The sequence below is a fragment of the Cryptotermes secundus genome, unplaced genomic scaffold, assembly GCF_002891405.2.
Source record: "Cryptotermes secundus unplaced genomic scaffold, Csec_1.0 scaffold1314, whole genome shotgun sequence".
Classification (NCBI taxonomy): domain Eukaryota; kingdom Metazoa; phylum Arthropoda; class Insecta; order Blattodea; family Kalotermitidae; genus Cryptotermes; species Cryptotermes secundus.
The window spans coordinates 370,408-384,708 of NW_019720589.1; the positions used below are offsets into that span (position 1 = coordinate 370,408).

Sequence of the window (14,301 nt, forward strand, 5' to 3'; positions counted from 1 at the left end):
CTACACGCAATTCCATATTATGCCACATCACAGTACATTACATGACTACACCTGTTGGATTTTTATGAACTGTTACAAACCACACACAGAATATTTTTAAGTTTTACATGAAACACTGCTTATATCTCTTCACCATGACATGTCTCCTTCAAAAAAGAAATTCTTCTAGGCGTTCTTCGCATCAGAAATTTGATTTAGAGCACTACTAGTCTAGATTTCAGCAGTCTGTGAGTCAAAATGAGTTTTCTGCTACTCCACCAGATCGTCATAGCCGACAATAAGAAATATTTACTTGGTTTAACCACCTTAATTTATGATTCCGAATACGTTCTTAAGAGGAAGCGGGATAGCTCAGTGGGCATTGCGACTAGGTTACGAGCTGGACTATCGGTATCCGACTTCCGGCAAGGTCAAGTCATTTAGCTCTTCTTCAGGCAGTGACCACCCAGCCTCCAATGTGCACCGGAGGTAATGCGGAGGGGCCTTAAACTGACTACTAACCTCCAACTAGTGTCAAGGTTAAGAACGGTAGAAACATACTTCCATTCCCCCATATGCTTTCACAGCATAGTGCTAAACCGTATATGTACAGGGATAAATGTACCTTCTTTTTTACCTTTATAAATTCTTAATAAGTACATTGTCAGTGAAAAAGCTTAGTTTACGGTTATGAAATGCAGCAACCATCCTTCCAAATGTAGCTAGGGATACGCCCACCTCACAGGTGAACACACTGTATCTGGACCGCCATGTCGCCGTACAGGTAGAGACAGACAGAGAGAGGAGGAGAATGGCGGTTCTCACAGCTGATAGCAACTCCAGTTAGTGTAGCAGTCAGAGGCTACAGACAACGACCGTCCAGTTCCGACTAACGTGTGTTGAATCATTCATTGTGCCACAAGACGTGAATCAACGCTAATGTTTTATGGAATTACTAACTGTTGCAATTGACGGAAGGTAAGTTCATTGTTAACTATTTTACATAGACCTCTCTCTTCAGAACCAGTGCTACAAATATGGGAATAAAGTTTAGCAGTACATCATACAATGGCGTTTGTAGAATTTAATTACAAATGGGGGTTCTTAAATTAAATTAACAAAGTCTGCATTTGCTATACGTTGCATCTGTTAAGCTACTAGCATAAATATAAGTCTCTTTGATGAGTTTGGTTTATTCAAAGATGCGTGACATCTGCACTGGCTAAGTAACAATTAATAGGAAATCTAATAATTAACAAATAAATATGGAAGTAGTTAAAGCAACTTGTCTCCTATGTCAAAGTATTATTGCATCAGTCGCCTGTAAGAAGGATAAAAGGTAACAAGAAAGAATCCTCAGTTACGATAACAGTTCTTCTGGCCGATATTCGAACCAGGAACGAAAGGAAAACAAACCAGGGGTGCTAATCCCTAAACCTTCTCTAATTCGGAATAGGATAACTCAGTCAGGAGAGTGACCACGGACTGGTTGGCCGGAATTGTAACCCGGAGAAAAGCAGGAATTGTTCCCCTTTTCCACTAAGTTCAGATTTACCCTGGGACTCACTCATTCTCCCATTTTATGGATTTCGGGGACTCTGTCCAAACGGATAAGGTGGCCGAAGCGTGAAATTAATTAATTATCTCAATCTAAAAACGAGATCTAGGGACAAAAAAAAATATGTTAACGTAATAGCAACCGACCACCTGAAGGCAGAAATGCAGCAAATCCCGAAACGTCCTTGTATCAAATACGTCTCAGGAAAGGGACAATGTTGCTCAGTAGATCAAGGAATTTCCCACGTTATCAAGAACTCGAAGGTCCAGTACCATGTTCCCAAGAACCATTTACAATCCCTGTGAAACTTTTCATAACATACTAGATGTTTAGTGCCTCGCCTTAATCCCAAGCAGGAGTACAACAACCCTTTGTGACTATCCGCGGTTGTTTATTCGCAGCTACTGACCATGTGGGGTCGTCTCCTCCATCTGAAACTAGAAGACACGGCAAGTCGTGGTGAAAAGAGACCCACTTAACATAGACAGTAGGCTGGAACCTCGCAAATATAGACGCTTATGTGGACATAGACCCTGTATAAAACTATATTGCGGGTAAACGTAAAAAATAAATAAATTTTAATAATTCAGTATTGACATATGTAATTCATAAAAACATGATGACGATCTTAATAAATCGAAATATATGAAAGGTAAAGTTGTAGCACTGCTTGCCTAATTTAGCACTACGCCATGGAAACGTATGGGAGAGTGGATATATAGACCCAAATTTTCTTGATCTCAGCACTAGACGGAGGTGAGTGGTCAGCTTCAGTTCCCTGCCGCTTTACCCCCGGGGAAAGGGCCCCCGATATACATTAGACAGGAGGCTGGGTAGGCCTCAGAGCCGGTCTGGACGACGTGGAGAAGAGAAAATTTTTTACCCTATTAGGACTCGAAATCCGACCCCTCAGTCGTCCAACCCGTAGCCACTCGCTATGCCGACTCCGCTATCCCGACTCCTCTATTCCTGTAAGTAATTGAAGTAAAGGTAAAGTTGTCCCTGTGCTTGACTAATTAAGCACTAGGCCACGAAGGCGTATGGGGGCGTGGATGTATAGAGCCATGTGTTCTTCATTTCGGTCCTAGTTGGAGGTGAGTGGCTGGCTTCACTCCCGGACCTCTTTACACCCGGGGAATTAGACTCCCTTATCAATTACATAGGAGATTTGTTGGGCCCCAGAACCGATCTGGACTACTTGGAAAGGAGAAAATCATGCCTCTACCGGGACTCGAACTCCGACCCCTCGGCCGTCCAGCCAGTAGCCAGTCGCTATACCAACTGCGCTACATCAGTACGGCATAAAAGTTTCTTAATTAAACACCAATTTATGAAGACTTATCGCAATGTAGCGATAGGCCTATATCTCCACGCATTCTTAACTTTGCACGAGAAGAAGATGAACAGTTGGTTTCATGTTCCGGCCGCCCTCGAAACCTACTGTCTCGATGAGTCTGGGAGGGGGTTCGAAAAATAATGGTGTGGTTTCGAGAACCAATATTCAGAAAAATGAGAAACAAATTGAAGAAATTAATATTTTGCTTTAAAGCGTGCCTCCAGTACTTTCGAACGTAATTAGTAATCTCCGACAGGTGCATCGTTCATGACCCAGTACAAGTCTGAGCGATATTCCACTTGCAGCCACACACGCTCTAGCGTCTCTCTATTACTCAGAGGTTCTCTCATTCTTGCTTCAACCGATTCAAGACTCGAATTTCTTACATTTTTTTTTTTGGCACTACAGCCCCAGTGGGCCTAGGCCTACCTCCATGAACTTCTCCGTTCACTTCGGTAGGACTCCTTGGGCGGGTGATCAGCTCGTCGCAACGCCTCTACCTGTACACAAACACAGAAAAACGCACACACACAAACTAAATATCCATGCCCTGAGTGGGATCCGAACCCACGATCTCGGTTTCCAAGCTAGCGAAGACAGTACATGTCTTAGACCGCTCGGCTACCGTGACCGACGAATTTGTTACATACTCGTATAAATTCAATTTTTCACATAGCCCCCCCTACAAAAAAATCTAGCTGTGTCAAATCAGGACTCTTGGTGGTCACAGAATTTAACCACCCCTGCCAAATTTCTTTCAGGAAATGCTGCACTAAGAAATTATTGCGGAACTGTTTGAGTGCAAGGATATAAAGGTACACAATTTAGTGTGTTGTCTTTTGTGTATCTGGAGAGAGAGCCTTCCAAAACCTTACCATTATTTTTTGGATGCAGTGTATTTAAAAATACGATGAACTCCTCCCATACGTGCCTAATAAACAAGCATTAAATTCATATGCAACTACTTAGTTAATACGTATGAAACTGGCGATAATGCAGATATATATCCCTTTGTTAAGGGATAAGCAGTTAGTATTGAGATTTCAATAATAATTTTTACACACGCTAAATTTAAATTAAATATATATAAATTAGTTGACCGCTTCTGTGGTCAAGTGGTCAGAGTTCCAGCTACAGATCCAGAAGTCCCCGGTTCAATTCCCGGCGCTAACAGATTTTTTTTTAGAAGTAGTGGGTCTGGAACGGGGTCCACTCAGCCTCGTGAGGATAACTGAGGAGCTACTTGCATGGAAAAGTAGCGGCTCCGGTCTAGAAAAACGAGATTAACGACTATGGGGATTCGTTGCGCTGACCACGCGACACCCTCTATCCGCTAAAGTTGGCACTAACTTAGCCGACAAGCGGCAGCCGCTCGGTTGGTATAGTTCGCTTGCGGACTAAAGCCCCAGATATTATTAGTATTACATATAAATGATTTAATATACACTTCAAATTAATAATGTAATAGATCCCTACATACATAAAATAATAAGAATATGACTTCAGTGCAGTCTAAGCTTAACAAAGGCTTTCTTTTATTTTTATTTTGTTCTATTTGCTACAATTGTGGTCAGGAGGTTATTTCGGATTGATAAAAGGAAGTGAGTTCTGAAATGTTTGTATAGCATCTCCCTTGCTTATCTAGAAAACAGTAAGACGTATGGCAAAATTGTACTGAACAAAATAAGTGCTTAATTTTTCTCCACAACTTTTGTCCAAAACACTTTACTTGCTAACAATTTTAGCGAGTTCGCTCTAAATATGGACAGAAACTTACGTAGGCCTTCGCGTAAGTGGTCGTTCAAATTGTTCGATCTAAATGAAAATTAAAATGGCTGGAGAGTTTCTGATAATATTCCCGAATATCAATTTCATGAATATCTGCCAAGCGGTTCTGAAGTTGTTTACTGGATATAGACAGGCGGAGAGACAAAATTAGTGCTCCGTAGGCTTGTGAAAAAGCATGTAAAAATAATAAATTTTTCAGAACATGGCAGCCTGTCACAGGACGGGATGTCGATTATCTTTATTCCTCGGAAAATTGATATATCCCAACACAATATTTGTATGACCGCCTTTGTGGTCTAGTGGTTAGAGTTCCTGGCCACAGATCCAGAGGTCCCGGGTTCGATTCCCGGCGCTACAAGATTTTCTGAGTAGTGGTTCTGGAACGGGGTCCACTCAACCTCGTGAGGATAATTGAGGAACTACTTGAATGGAAAAGTAGCGGCTCTGGTCTAGAAAACCGAGATTAACGGCCGTGGGGATCCGTTGCGCTGACCATGCGACACTCTCTATCCGCTAAAGTTGGCACTAACTTCGCCGACAAGCGGCGGTCGTTCGGTCGGTATAGTACCCTTGCTTACTAAAGCCACGGAGTTTGTTTTTTGTAATACTGGTATAACCTAATGCTTATGGAAGTGTTAAAATAGGCTGCTCTATCTCATTCATGGAGGTGTCAAGTCTCTGTATTGTGACGATATCTTTCGAGTTCATAATCGCAAGTCATTCTTGTGATTCAAGAATACTTCATCTTTCCTCGATAGGTTTACCCCAACCATATACTTTTTATTCTCTTATTAATTGCAGATACTTTCATATGTGCTAAACCTACCCAATTTCGTGGCTAAAGACTACTTTATTTCATGAATATCGCGGAATTTAGTATATCTGCCTACCACAGGCACTGTCAGGAGATTCTGATTTTCTGAAATTTACGTAACAGTCCACATTTCGTTCCACTCAATGTGCTTCTCTGTAAAGATTACACTTCCGGCCTTCATGATTGGCATCTATTGGTCCGCTAATGCCATGACTTATCTCGTGTGGCAATTCCAATAGGCAACTGACGTAAGCGTCTCCGATGAGTGAAAACGAAGCTGTTTGAAAATAGTTAAATCAGTGGACCATATAATGACAGTCACCACAGACTTTCAACCTGAACGTAGAAGGACACAGATACAAAAGTTTCGTGTGGCACTTCTAGCTCATTCGCGTGATCCAGACTGAAATGTTATAAATCTCCATTACAGTGATGTAAGGCATGAGAAAGGGAAACGTTCGAATTATACAAATTAGTCAAACCTTTAATATTGTGTGTAAACAGTTTCTTGAGAAAATTCTTACGAAAAAATAACACACTTTAAAGTGTGTGCTGCAAAGCATTTCAGGTCTTTCAACTTGGTCACGTTATTTCTTTCCCAAAGAACACTAAGTCCTTAGTTGGTTGCACTGTTGCCAAGCTTATTTTATAATGGCTTGTATGTATATAACACATAAATACGATAGGTCCTATAATATTCATGTTTTTTATAAAAACTTAATAATATTTTATTATTTTAATTAATTCCGCTCCATATAAAATATTTTTGGTGTATGCTGGCAAATTAAGTCAACCGTCCTGCAGTAAAGTGGGCCACAGATGAACAGGAAATAATTTTTTATCGGAGAAACACAAGGTTTTCCGCACGCGATTTGGTCTGCTTGCTGCCTGCTTCGTGCTGGTTTCTTGCATGGCTTACTCTTCGACTCCGAGACTGGAGGCCATCGTATATCTTGCGAACGTGGGTTGTATTTCCCCGAACGACTCGGAGTTATATCCCGCAAGACAGAAACCTTCAGTTCTACGGTGTTTAGACTTTGTGGATATGAGCAATGTTGCCGACGTTTCGGAAGTAGGGCTACATGTTTCCTCCATTTTCAAGGTCGAATAATATAGGATGGGTGATTTTTTATGTCTGCATAGCTTACATTTCGAAAGACCTGGGGGAAGGGGGGGAGAGTGTGGGCTGGTGATCCTCCCTGTCCATTGACTTGTGGATCGGGAGATTTGTGAATGGAAAGGAACTGCCATTTTTAGGGCCATCGAATGCACCAAAAACCATCGGCAATTGGTGTGCCGAAGCAGTCACCGATGAAATTGCTCACCGGGCATGACATTAAAATGGCCATTTCTTTCCTTTCAGAGCTCTGTCAGCTCTTGTCCCTATTGGCTCGGACGGAACACCAGCCCTGGGCTGCGCCATAGCTCAAGCGGTTAGCTGCTGGCTTCCCACCGCGGCGGGTGGGTCAAGTGAGATTTGTGGTGGATAAAGTGGCGCTGGGGTAGGTTTCCTCCGAGTACTTCAGTTTCCCCTGCCAATTTTCATTCCACCAATTGCTCCACAATCACCCTCACCTAACATCTGAGGCTGGTACAATAGGCCAGAAGTGGCCGCAGTACAACGGACTTAGTCCCACCCCACTAGCAATAAAAGATCACCAGCCCTACTCTTCCGCCCTTCCAGTGGCTCTTTCGAAATATTAACAATACATATATATACACATATATACGCAGAAACTCTCCCACTTTCCATATTTCGACACTGAATATTGAGACAGGATGTACCTCCGAAACGTCGGGAACAATAAATATAAATACGAAAGATGCATTTAAATTGTAAATAATTGGATACAAAAAAAAACGAAAAATTCCGTGGCCTGTAGTCCGCAAGAGAACTATACCAACCGAGCAACCGCCGCTTGTCGGCGAAGTTAGTGCCAACTTTTGCGGATAGAGGGTGTCATGTGGTCAGAGCAACGGATCCTCACGGACGTTATTCTCAGTTTTCTAGACCGGAGCCGCTGTTTCCTTGAAACAGCTCCTCAACTATACTCACGAGGCTGACTGGACTCCGTTCCAGACTCACTACTTCTCAGAAAATCTGGTAGGGTCGGGAATCGAACCTGAGACCTCTGGTTCTGTGGCCAGGAACTCTGACCATCTGACCACAAAGGCGGTCCCAGAAACCGATAATGCAATGTTCGGGGTCGAAAGTTCATGACCTCACTTCATTTCAGCAACCGCCGGCACTATACGACTCAACGTGGGAGTACTGGTTCTGTGACGTCACTTCATAGTACCCACTGTAGGGTTGCCCTATTTACAAAGCAGCACAGAAGAAAAATCGGAAAATCTAAAAAACTATTTCCAGCCCGCAAGATGAATAGTAGTACAATCAATATTTTATTAAATGAGCTTTGTTGCAATTCCAGTAGACAAATGTCAGCAATAACGATTTTCAATACAAACAAAATCATTGTTAATGAATAATCTTATAATTTACATACCAGCCTATTCCTGGTATTTCATAAGGAAATTCAGTACAGGCTTATGGGATAATAATATCCCTTTCGCTAACTATTCAATCAACTGAGCGGTTTTAACTTAACTTGGCGCAAACTTCGTGCCACAAGAGACCACTATAGGCATGTATTTTTTGTTTAATTCGCATAACAGGGGAGGGGGGGGGGTGGAGTCCAACTGGGTCCACTCGGCACGTCGGTCACTGATTGGCCTATTGTAGCCTGCCCCGGGTGATTATGATCATGGAGAATTTGGTGGAATGAAGATTGGCAGGGGAAACCGAAGTATTCGGAGAAAACCTGCCTCAGCGCCACTTTCTCCCCCACAAATCCCAATTGATCAAACCCGGGCTCGAACCCGGGCTGCCGCGTGAGAAGCCAGCGACTAACCGCTTGAGATATGGCGCCGCCTAGGCATGTATTCCTTAATTTACTTCCATAGAACAGCAGCCTCACCCCGTGATACGAGTGTCTAGTGAGACGGGATCAGTACTAACGTCATGAAAATTTCGTATAATAATATATCTTCAAAATATATCTAATTTCACTTAAGTTAACTCTTTTACGATATACAAAACGGCAGCCATTTAAAATCGTCAACATTTTTGTTTTGACAGCTATAACAACAAACCCTAGAACTCCGAATATACAGTGATGTACAGAAATGGATCACACGTATTACACATAAGGAGTTCTATAAGCGCCGTCGTCCGGCTGAAAAAGAAAATAAATGGAAACACCTAAATAGGTGCAGAACCACCTCGTTCGAAAGGTAAAGTAATCCTAATGATGGGACAAATAAACTTTTTGCAATCATATTAATTACAGAACCTGCGAAATTACGTCACTTCTGATTGGCCCTACCATATATTGCTATATTGTAAGAAAGCAGGCCTTTATAGCATGCCATGAACGAGCGAGCAGTGTTCTGTTTCGGTGTATTTTTATATTATGTGAATCTTGATCACTCACATGGCGTGCAGTTAGTATTTATCGTGGAACGTGAATTATATTACAAAGATTTAGACTGTTTATTCTTTTAAAAACGGGCGCCTAAGAGATGTCAACACAGAACAATTCACGAAATCATGCCTTAGAGATCTAATCTGAAACTTAGAGAGTAGCCACAGTGAACCCTTGACACGCACCGCTATGCATTGCTACGGCAGTGTAAGCTTATACAGCACCCTGCATTCACATCTCCATGAAGACCACAAAACAATTCAGGTCTGAAGTTCTTACGGCGGTGAAGATTAGTATATTCTCGGATTTTACACCGTATAGTCTAGCAGATACTCCGTGGCCTGTAGTCAGCAAGCGAACTATACCGACCGAGCGACAGCCGCTTGTCGGCGAAGTTAGTGCCAACTTTAGCGAGTAGAGGGTTTCGCGTGGTCAGCGCAACGGATCCCCACGGCCGTTAATCTTAGTTTTCTAGACCGGAACCGCTATTTCCTTGAAGCACCTCCTCAATTATGCCACGAGGTTGAGTGGATCCCGTTCCAGACCCACTACTTCTCAGAAAATCTTGTAGCGCCGGGAATCGAACGCAGGACCTCTCGATTTGTAGCTAAGAACTCTGACCACTAGACCACAGAGGCGGTCGGTCAGTCTAGCAGCTATTTAGAGACATTTCGGTGGAATGTATTGTCACGTGTAGGAGGTACGCGTGACGAAATGACGGGTTATAGTTCGGATGATTGGATTTATTGACAGCTTGGTTACACGCACTCTCTTGATTACACTCTAATATAGCTCTATCGCTAACTTACATACACCTTAAAGTCCACTGCTGCGTCGCACACAGAAAGTCTTCTAAATCACACTTTAAATCTTCATAGGTCTTCTACGAACTCCCAAGTACTCCATCCTCAATACTCATGAATCAAGTCAAAGTCAAAGTCACATTGCGACTGACGGCCAGTCAGTCAGTAAGTCTTGGTGTCGAGCACCCTCCTGGGGCTCATGACCAGATATTTATTACTGTTTGACAGTTTTGGTCTTGTTTTTTGTGGGCGCCCTCTCTGACGAGAGGACGGGTCTGTCTTTTGTATATGCTGCTGGTTCTTGCCAGCGCAGTCTTTCTCGGGTCCGAGTCCCTTGGTACTCGAGACCATATTTTACTGTCTCAGATCTGAGACTTCCCTCTTCGTCGCCTCCTACTGTTGTCAGGTGTCTACCCACGCATTGCCTAGCAATGGACGCCCTACTGTTGCGTGACGTCAGAGCCTAGCGGGGAGGGGTGTTTAGCTAGCGTCGCGTAGTAACGGGATGAGTGGGGGTATGTGACGTCACTTGCACTTCCTGTTGCGCTATCCAAGCTTTCACAGAGTTGTTGCCTAGCAACGCGCCGATACAATCCGCAACTCTCACGTTGCGCGCGTGACCCGAGGCCATTGTGGCTCAACAGTTCCTGCATAGAGCCAATACACCACAGTATTATCTTCACCTTCAGGGTCGAAGATTGAGCCAAGCACCTTGGCTTTAACTTACTTTTCAACCTTGAAGATCGAAACAGTGCATTCCTCCGAAACATCGGTAAACATCTGAAGAGTAGAAAAATAAACCAGACAAGCTTGCTTGGGCTCGCTGTTCGACCCTGAATATGAAACTAGTACATTCTTCCGAAATGCCTATAAACATCTACGAGAACAGTTGGTGTGACATCTCACAAAAACGTAATATTCTTCATCATAAAACATATATGAGTAAATTCTATCCTTATATTTTATCAATGGCTCTTCCAGACCATTCAGGGCTCAGGCCTCTTATTCAGTTCCGTAATCATTTTTCACAGACGGCAGGACTCCTAGGACGAGTGATCAGCCCGTCGCAAGGCCGCTACCGAAACACAGGACAACACAAACACAGCATAAACGCATACACAGACCAAGCATCCATGCCCTGAGTTGGATTCGAACCCACGATCCCAGCGTCCGAGCGAGCGAAGACAGTTCATGCCCTAGACCTCGCCGCCACTGTTACCGGCTCTATCCCTACATGCCTTCTCTTAATTTCAAGTGGGTTCAGCTACGAGACAACAAAGTTATTGTCGTATGTCAATCTTCGCCTCGGTAGTGGATCTGCTGGCAAATGTGAAATGTGACTCCATCCACGCAGCGCATTTTACCACGAATCAATATGTAAACAATGGGCACTGTACAGATTCGCAGCAAGCACTAATAAATGTAGCAGCTGCCTGAAGATGGCCTCCGTGACCGAAACATACAGCAATTTATAAATATATACAATAAACCATGTTTAGATGGAACTTCTATTACCGCCTCTTCATCCTCGCGATTTTTTCCCATGCATTCCAGCAGAAGTCAACTCTACTTTGACAATTAACTTGCGTCCGTAAGGGAAGCGCTTTCTTAGCTTTCGACAAAGACTTTCGCTTCGTTACCAGAACTAAGAATCGAGTAGGCCATGATCGGTATTTGCGATACGTGTTTCTCTCTTCAGCCAATTCAGTTCCTGTATCAGCCTCACTACAGCCATAAATATCGTGGTCATCCCTTAAGCGAATGCGGAGTCTGTGTAGATTACCTGTGAAATGTATACGGAAATTATTTTCGAGCTATGATCATTCATTCATCCGTAATTTGTCAGACGACAGGTCCACAGTCTCTTCCAAAACAGTTCCTCCACTTAATGCGATCTTCTGTTTTTGGAAAGAGACTATCCAGGAAAAGTGATAATGTGGTAGTTTTTCCATTTGCTTTCCACATCGCAGTACAGCAGCCGTTCAAACCACTCTGGTCACGCCTGTTGCTATACGAACTTGAACCATCTCGAGCATCATTTGCTCTGTGCTTCAAGTCGCTGCTGATGACGCTGCTTCCGGCATCAGTTTTTGGTGTCTCTCTTCGTCTGATGCCTACCCTTTGACCTGTCCAGCAAGGGAGGCCCTGCCAGTAGCTACGCTACCGCTGGTATAGCTCTCAGGGTCCTTGGTCCCCTCACCACGATAAGGCGGAGACACCAACGAGGGGGAGCTATGATATTGTCACCCAAATATGTGACTTATAAGACGGGGTTTGAATTGGTAATTAGAATTCTTAATCACTCCTTGTACAATCACTCGTAATCACAACAATTTACAATAATTCACAATAAATCTACAGCCGAACACTTCTTCCAGGACTGCTTAGGATTCACTCGATTCTGATTGGACTTTTCTCTCACTACTACTGGCTTCTACTGTCCCGCCGAACACTGCTTATAATCACCACGCACGGACCCCACGGAAAACACCGACTTCTGTTCTGCAGAACGCGCGTCTACCAGTCCGTTATCTAGTAATGGATGTCCTGTTGTTGAGAGCTTGTGTTGCGGGAATGTGTTTACCGACCCGTTGCCTAGCAATGGGTGTACACGTTACAATATTTTCCAAATTACGGAAAGAGAATATTATACGAAACACATATGCGTTCAGACAGAGATCAGGTTTTCTTCGTGACATTTCTTGTCCCTTTTTATATGTAACAATAATGAAAAGATATGCTCCAGTTTCTCCTTTACGATTTTTTTTCCTTAGCACTATAGCCCCAGTGGGCCTAGGCCTACCTCCATGAACTTCTCCGTTCACTTCGGTTTTTCTAGATCTTACACATTCGGTAGGACTCCTTGGGCGGGTTATCAGCTTGTCGCAAGGCCTCTACCTATACATAGACACAGAAAAACGCACACACACAAACTAAACATGCATGCCCTGAGTGAGATTCGAACCCACGATCCCGGTTTCCAAGCGAGCGAAGACAGTACATGCCTCAGACCGCTCGGCTACCGTGACCGGCTCTCTTTACGATTACTGACCAATAATTGGCGTTGATAGACCTTGTCGGTGACAGGGATATTGCACTGTAAAATATCCCTTGTTATGTTAAATATATGCCTCCATCATATTGAAAATAAAGTTTCAAACAAATTAAAAATATAAACATTAATATGGCAATTTGAACACTTATGCTGAATCATTTTTAAGACGATAAGATTATCGAGATTATAGAGCAGAGATTTTCAACATTTTTAAATTTACAGCATACCGAACAAGGAGCTAAAGTTGTCAAGGCACACCATCGACTGTTATAAGAAGAGATTTTGTCATTAAAAGCGAGTAATAAGGTTATGTTTAAAAGTTCAATAGCTAAAATTCTAATCATTGTTTTTTTCTGAAAATAATTTTAATCATGGATTTCGAAGATTATTTTATTCCTCAAATTTTTCCCGCTTCTTTTCGAAATTTCCCTAATCTCCCGCAGCACATCTGCTGATCTTCGCTGTTCAGAATCGCTACTGTAGAGAGTCGACATATACTGAGACTGATCTCTCATAATAATGCCGAAATTTATTCAGTGGTGTAGTGTAAAATAGTGAAAATTTAAATTGAAAGATCCATGTCAGTTTTTATAAAAATTGAGTGAGTTACAAATATGGAACAGCGACTAAGAATCTAAAAGAAGTCGGAAACTGTAGAAGGAAATTTCGAAGAATATAAAGTAGTTTTCCTACCAGCGTCCTGCAAAGATAATTCTGATTATTAAAATGTACGCAGCGCAGTTCCCTGAACCTGAAGTATATACAGAGGCTTGTTGGACATGGCATTTCATTACTTTTCCCATGCTGTCTCCGTCTCACCCTTTCTTATGGAGATCTGAAAATAACTTTACGCCCTTCCTTCGTTCCATATCGAGCAGTTATTTTATTCCGCGAAATTAAGGAATTATGTAAGCAAAATATTAATAAATTTTCTTGTGCACAACTAATTAAGCACTACACCATGAAGGCGTATGAGGGAGTGGATGTATAGATCTACATTTTCTTGACCTCGGCGCTAGTTGGAGGTGAGTTGTTAGTTTCAGGCCACGGCCGCTTTAACCCCTGGGAAAAGGCCCGCGGTACCCACTGGATAGGAGGTTGGGTGGACCCCAGAGCCGGTCTGGACGATGTGGAGAAGAGAAAATTCTTGGCCCCACCTGGACTCGAACCCCGACTCCTCGGTCGTACAGCCCGTAGCCAGTCGCTATACCGACTATGTTAATTTCATAAATAGTTCGACGTTGTATGTCATATTTGTAGCACCACTGTCATTGAAATTACAACCTCCCGAAAGAAACTGCACCGAAAACTGAAAACAACGACGAACGAACGGACATAAATCCTGCTTCAAGCCGTTCAAAATATATTAGACAGGTAATGAAATATATCCATCTTCCCTTCACAGAGAAGGGAGACAGACCCGTTCCGACTTCATGTATCCATTCCATCCTTTGTAAAATACTCCTTCGCTTCGCCGTATATT

At 42.9% G+C, this 14,301-nt stretch overlaps 1 protein-coding gene across 1 annotated transcript in view; it reads left to right on the plus strand.

Annotated features, from left to right (window-relative positions):
• Positions 1–791: 791 nt before the first annotated feature.
• The window catches only part of LOC111870174, a 41,875-nt gene continuing 28,365 nt past the window's right edge, over positions 792–14,301 (plus strand). The window contains exon 1 of the mRNA XM_023862249.2: positions 792–957. The gene's annotated coding sequence lies outside the window, so the exon portion shown is untranslated. The remainder of the gene's footprint in view (positions 958–14,301) is intronic.